Below are 7,016 nucleotides of genomic sequence, written 5' to 3'. Positions count from 1 at the left end.
AGATCACGAGGTCAGGAGATCGAGACCATCCTGGCTAACGTGGTGAAACCCCGTCTCTACTAAAAATACAAAAAAATTAGCTGGGCGTGGTGGCGGGCGCCTGTAGTCCCAGCGACTTGGGAGGCTGAGGCAGGAGAATGGCATGAACCTGGGAGGCGGAGCTTGCAGTGAGTGGCGATATCATGCCACTGGACTCCAGCCTGGGTGACAGAAAGAGACTCCGTCTTAAAAAAAACAAAAAACACAAAAACTTAATATAACATTGTGGCTAACACAGTTTCAAAATTAAATCATGGGGGAAAAAACTACCTAATGTTTTAATAAAACCATTTCTGAAGAATTTTATTTTGGAAAAGAATACTTACAACCTGAGAACAAATGTATGATATGCAAAAAATTTTTCTGTATTAAAACAAGTTTGTTTGCAGTACAGTATGGAAGTTTTCTGTTTTTGTTTTTGTTTTTGTTTTTTTGAGATGGAGTCTTGCTCTGTCACCCAGGCTGGAGTGCAGTGGTGTGATCTGGGCTCACTGCAACCTCCATCACTCAGGTTCAAGTGATTCTCCTGCCTCAACCTCCCAAGTAGCTGGAACTACAGGCATGTGCCATCATGCCTGGCTAATTTTTATACTTTTAGTAGAGACAGGGTTTCACCATGTTGGCCAGACTGGTCTCAAGCTGCTGACCTCAAGTGATCTGCCTGCCTAGGCCTCCCAAAGTGATGAGATAACAGGCATGAGCCACCACACCTGGCTGGAAGTTTCTTAAACAATCAAGCAAAGATTTTCATATGACACCACCACTTCACTTCTAGAAATCTACCCAAAATAATAAACATATAGGTTCACACAAAGACTTACATTCATGCCAGCATTGTCTTAATTTAATTTAATATAACTTAATTTAGGAGAGCTAAGTAATTAAACATGAGGCCAAAGTACATAAGAAAGCAGCAGCCCTTTATTGCAAATATGCACACACTCTTGGGCGAGGTTCCCCGGTCCTCAGGTATGGGGCTAGGGAAGTCGCGCCGGCACTCTCCGGTGAGGTTCTTCGGTCCACAAATGTGGGGGGCCGAAGAAGTCATGCCGGCTCCTGCCAGCAGCGGACTTTTATGCATTGGTACTGGAAGGGGGAGGGCAGTGGGCTGGATAAGGGCGTGATAGGGGTGTCTCCATAGGCATGGCCGGGTAAGTTTCAGTTTCCTCAGATTGAGGTCATGCAGCACATGCTCAGTTGATCTGCATTTTCCCCTGCATGGGCTGCATTTTCCCACGCATGGGTGAGTTGGTGATGAAGAACCCGGAAGCAACAGGTACTGCTCCATCTTGTTCACCTTCCTCCATTTTGTCCCTTCTCCCTCACCCAAGCAGTCCAACCTCTTATTGATTATAAGAATTTGGGGTGCCGTTGTCTGGCTGGCTGCTTCCTGCTGTTAAGGGGCGTAGTTAGGGTCTGAGGTTGGCAGTTGGGTGTAGGGATGCAGGAGCATTTGATTGAAGGTGACTTGGGTGATTTCTTGGACCCTGGCTCGGAGAAATTTTATTAGAATGGGAGCAAGACATAAGACAGAGGATTAGTATGGGAATTAGGAATGGAAGCATCTGCTGTACTACAGGCAGCAGCCATACTGGTGGTCCGGGGGTTAAGGGGGCATTAAATTGTTGAAGCTCCTTTTTGATTTTGTTTAATGTTTGGACGTTGGTGTCAACCAGGCCTGATTCGTTTATATAATAGCAACACTCTTCTCCTAGGAAGAGGCATGTTCTTCCTTTTTTGGCAGTAAGAAGATCTAATGCTCGCCTATTTTGTCCTGCTACCTGGGCCACTGAGGTAATCTGATGCTGTAAAGAGGCCAGGCTTTCAGCTGAAGCCTCTATGGCTACCTGGACCTGAGTGGAGAGAGCCCGTGTGGACTGAATTGAGTGGGCGAGTGCCCCTGTCCTAAGTCCTGAGGCTATTAGGGACGATGCTAGGGAAACCCCGATGACTAAGGGAAGAAAAACGGCCTACTTTTGGATTTTATTGCTGGGAGTGGTAAGCTGGGAAGCTAGTTCGGACAATTCCCCTTCGCTATATAGGGTTAAGCTAGGCACTAAAGACACCGGAACGCAAAGGGATTGGGTGATGGAGGTGGGGTTAAGAGTTTTAGATAAAGTTTGGTTACACCAGAAGTAGCTGCCAACGGGGGCCGTCTGGATTCCCTTGGGAGCTTGGGTGTGATTACACCATGAAGAGTTGGGAGTAGAGTAGCAAAAAGGAAGGGTTTGACTCTGTGGATTACGGTATAGTAGGACTTGAGGCAAGGATGTTGCTTGAGAGGAGCTGGTAGAGTCGGTGGTGATATTGAAAGCGGTTGGTAGCGGGACTGCCACTAAGGGAGCTTTTCCGAGTGCAGCGCAAAGGAAGCAGTGGGAGAGGTTCCTTACTCCAGCAGCCTGGGTTAAGTTAAGTCCCTGGCGAATAAGTGTTAGCCATGAGAATGGGTTCTCATTATAAGGGGGTTTGGGGGGCTTAACAGCTTCTGTATTTTCTGTTCATGAAATTTTACAACTGAGGTTAAATTTTGTAGGGCCTGTACACCGTTAGGGAGTTGTACTTGCTGAACATATATTCTCTTTACCTGGATGGTTGCAGTGGGATATGAGGAAGAAGATGATGCATATAGTCCACCTTTTACTCCCTGGGCCTACCGAGGGTCCCAGGGATCATTAATAATAAGACTATATGTTCCTGGCGAAGGGCTTTGAAACATATTTTTATGTTGGGATTGTGCAGAGAAGTCATACAAAGGATGGATTTTGCAGTAATTGTATGGACACCCAAGGTTGGTTTCTTGCCAGTAGTTCTTACAATTATATTCTGTTTGGTCATAAGAAATATATGGCCGGGAGGCCTCCAGTGATGCAACTTAGGGAAAAGTTTAGGGAGAGGGCAGATTGACAGCCCTGGGGGGGACATTCTGCAGTGCCCTTCATGACTGAGTGTACCTGGTTGCCTGTAGACCAGGTTTCAGTTATAGAAAATTTAGATACAAAGTTAGGATCAGTAGGAGTAACTAGGGGGATTAGGGTGAACCATAATAATGGTGATAAAAGTGTAGAGAGTAAGTTCAACATTGCTGAAATCACAAAGGGCACCCTGCCAAGCTAGGTCTTCTATGAGGGTAAAAAGTCAGGAGACCCACTAGTTGGGGGATGGGTCGGGGAGGAAGGTATCTATGGGGTTTGTGAGGGAAAAGTCTGTTAAGATGAAAAATAGTGAGGAAACAGGAAAATTTGAGGAGGATGTGGCTCATCTAGCTTGTTTCTATCTTGGTTATTTTTAGACGGGTGGGCAACAGTTGGGTGGACTGCCACTTAGCCTGAGGGGGCTAGGCTCTCTTCAACTGGGTAAAATGGACCCAGGAACTGTGACCTAAAAGCTTGGCTGCTGTAGAAGTGGTAAAAATTACTGTATATGGACTCTTCCACTTAGGAATAAAGCCCTTTGCATGTAGATCCTTGAGTAGAACCTGGTCACCTGGAGAAAGGGCCGAGGGGGTGTCTGGATTTCCTGATGTAGGTGGGGGAAGTGATCTTTCGGTGTGTTCGCTAAGTAATTGTCTTAAAAGAGAAAGGTATGGAAGGTAGGGTGCTAACAGCGTGGGGAGGGTAGGAAGTTCTCGTAATGCAAGAGGGCGCCCATAAACTAGTTCAAATGGGCTAAGGCCTGTAGGGCTTCTAGGTGTCGCCTATAGTCTGGTAAGGGCAAGGGAAAGTAGGGTAACCCACGATTGACGTGTCTCTATGGAGAGTTTGGTTAAGATGTCTCGTCCTAAGAGGGAGGTGGGACATGAGGGCATGATGAGGAAAGAGTGGGCAAAACATGCATAGTCCAGGCAACAGTTTAACATTGAGTCTAGGCAACAGTGTAACATTGAGGTCATAGATGGCTTACTGTCTACTTCTACTACTGAAATAGTGGAGAGTTGGCTGGGTCCACTATAGGATGGCAAAACTGAGTAGGTAGCCTCTGTAATGAGGAGAAAAGAAATTGGCTTACCTGCTACTTGTAGCGTCACCCTGGGCTCAGCAAGGGTGACCGGGGTCTCCGAGTGTGGACACTGTCAGTCGTTGTCCAGGTGTAGGAGCTGGAAGGAGCCTTCCGACCCTCGAGGAGAGGCACCACGTTGAGGCGCAATGCCTGCCCTGCTGGCGGGGCAATCAGACTTCCAGTGTCCTTCCTGTTGGCAAGTTGGGCACGGCGTGGTAGGCAGGCGAGGATTTGGACACTGTTTTGCCTAATGCCCGGTTGTGCCACACTTAAAGCATGGATGAGATGGAGTGGCCGGCTTGGCCTGGGGACACTGGTTTGCCTAGTGTCCTGGGTCTCCGCATTTATAGCAGGAGCTCTTAGGAGACTTGCCCTGTGTCTTCCCTGCTGGCAGAGTGGGCAACGCTGGTTGGAGGGCAGCCATTAAAGCTTGTGCGTGAAGCACAGCCCTTCTTTTCTCCTTGTCTAGCTCTGCGGCCTCAGCTGCTGCTTCTCTGGAGTTAAAAACTTTGAAGGCTAATTTTTACTAGGTCCTGTATGGGAGTCTGAGGCCCATCTTCAACCTTTTTTAGCTTTTTTCGAATATCTGAGGCTGTCTGGGAAATAAAATAGGAGGCTAGGACAGCTGCCCCGGCTGGGGAAGTGGGGTCTAGCTGGGTAAATTGGGCCAGTGCCTCTGTAAGGCGATTTAGGAAGGAAGCCGGGTTCTCATCTGGGTGCTGGATAATTTCCCTTAATTTATCAAAATTTACCACTTTGTTAGAGGCTGCCTGCATACCGGCCAAGAGACATTGAATCATAATGTCCCTCCTATGGCAGCCAGGCTGCTGTGGTTGGTAGTCCCAATCTGGTTCTATGGACAGGACAGCCGTCTCTCCTAACGGGACGGTGGCATTGGTTAAATGCCATTGATCTGCATGTTGCCTGGCGGCTGCGAGAATGCACTGTCTTTCCTCTTGGTTAAGGGAGGAGGACAAAATGACCTGTAAGTCATGCCAGGTTGGATCATATGCCTGACAAAGGTACCTACATTTTTTGGAACGTTGCATGGGGTTGGCTGAGAAATCACCAAGTCGTTGTTCAATTTTGGAGAGATCAGCCAAGGAAAAAGGGACATGGACTCTAATTAGCCCTTCGGCTCTGGCGACCTCTCGGAGGGGAGCCAGTAGATTGGTAGGGGAGGCAGGGTTAGGTTGGTTAGTGGAAGGCTGATTTGTAAGGTTTGGTATAGTAGTCTTTGAACGGGTATGGGCTGCAATGGGAGAGGTGAGAGGAGTGGATGCTGAGGGAGGAGTGTTGAGAGGGGCGGTGGGAAGTGCATAGGGAGGGGTAAAGGGAGTGGCTGAGGGAGGGGCGTCGGGACGGGTGGTGGGAGGTCCATGGGGGTGGGGTTGGAAGGTTGGGAGGGAGGTCTCCCGCCATCGTCCCCATCTGAAATGGAGGTGGAGTCCTCCTCAGTTGCTGAGGTGGGGGCTGAGGGCCGGGTTTTTGCTAACAAGACCTGGGCCATTGAACATTGGGCGCACAGGTCCGGGCAACAGCACAAGTCCTAAAAGGCTTGGACATAATTGATTTCTGACCACTTTCCTAGCCTTTGGCAGGAATTAGACAAATCAAGTAAAATATTATAGTCAAGGGTTCCTTCTGGTGGCCATTGAGACTGATTATCTAACTTGTATTGCGGCCATGCCACCTTGGAGAGGAAAATTAGTCGCTTTCGTTTAAGATCTTGTTCTAATTGTAAAGTTTTGAGATTGGCCAGAAGACACCCTAAAGGGGTCTCTCTTGGTATTTTGGATTGGGGATTTCCCATTGCCTTTCTCTCGTGGTAGGCGGAAACCGAACTCTATCTGGCTACAAAGCGTCCTTTGGAGCCACTAGAGACCGGATGGCTCCTGGAGCCGGAATGGAGATTACCTCCAGGCGGACGTCTCTGTCCTGGACGGGTCTCACATGGACTGGAATGGAGTTCCTTTGGGCAGACGTCTCTACCTTTGGGAACTCTCCTGTGGGTCACCTGGTGACCAAAAAGCCTTGGGCCTGCGCAGGACTTCTGGCCAAGGAGTATGAGAGGGAGGCAAGAGGTACTCACCCCTAGGAGACTTGGAGGTGTGGAAAGCAATGTCTAGGTCCTGGTCCGTCCATGGCATGGAAGGAGGCGGCTCCTTGGACCTTGGGGGGGCCCTAAGGAGGGGTCTCCTCCCGGGTTCGGCACCACCTGTCTTAATTTAATTTAATGTAACTTAATTTAGGAGAGCTAAGTAATTAAACATGAGGCCAAAGTACATAAGAAAGTGGCAGCCCTTTATTGCAAATATGCACACACTCTCGGGCGAGGTTTCCCGGTCCTCAGGTATGGGGCTAGGGAAGTCAAGCCGGCACTCTTGGGTGAGGTCCTTCGGTCCACGAATGCGGGGTCGGAAGAAATCACGCCAGCTCCTTCTGGCAGCGGACTTTTATGCATTGGTACTGGAAGGGGGAGGGCAGTGGGCCGGATAAGGGCATGATAGGGGTGTCCCCATAGGCATGGCCGGGTAAGTTTCAGTTTCCTCAGATTGAGGTCATGCGGCGCATGCTCAGTTGATCTGCATTTTCCCCTGCACAGGCTGCATTTTCCCGTGCGCGGGTAAGTTGGTGATGAAGAACCTGGAAACAACAGGTACTGCTCCATCTTGTTCACCTTCCTCCATTTTTTCCGTTCTCCCTAACCCAAACAAGCATTATTCATAATGACCAAAAAGTAGAAAGAACCCAACATTTTCATTGACTAATGAATGAATAAACAAAATGTGATCTAACCATACAGCAAAATATTACTTACCAATAAAAAGGAATAAAGCACTAAGAAATCATAGATAAACTCAAAAAGTGAACGAAGTCAGACACAAAAGAACATGTATGATTCCATCTATAAGGAATGTCCAAAAAAAAAAGGCCAATATATAGAGAAAGATTATTTGTTGCCTAGGATTGGAGGTTAG

Source organism: Rhinopithecus roxellana, chromosome 6, assembly GCF_007565055.1.
Source record: "Rhinopithecus roxellana isolate Shanxi Qingling chromosome 6, ASM756505v1, whole genome shotgun sequence".
NCBI lineage: Eukaryota > Metazoa > Chordata > Mammalia > Primates > Cercopithecidae > Rhinopithecus > Rhinopithecus roxellana.
This window is presented reverse-complemented; position numbering follows the sequence as displayed.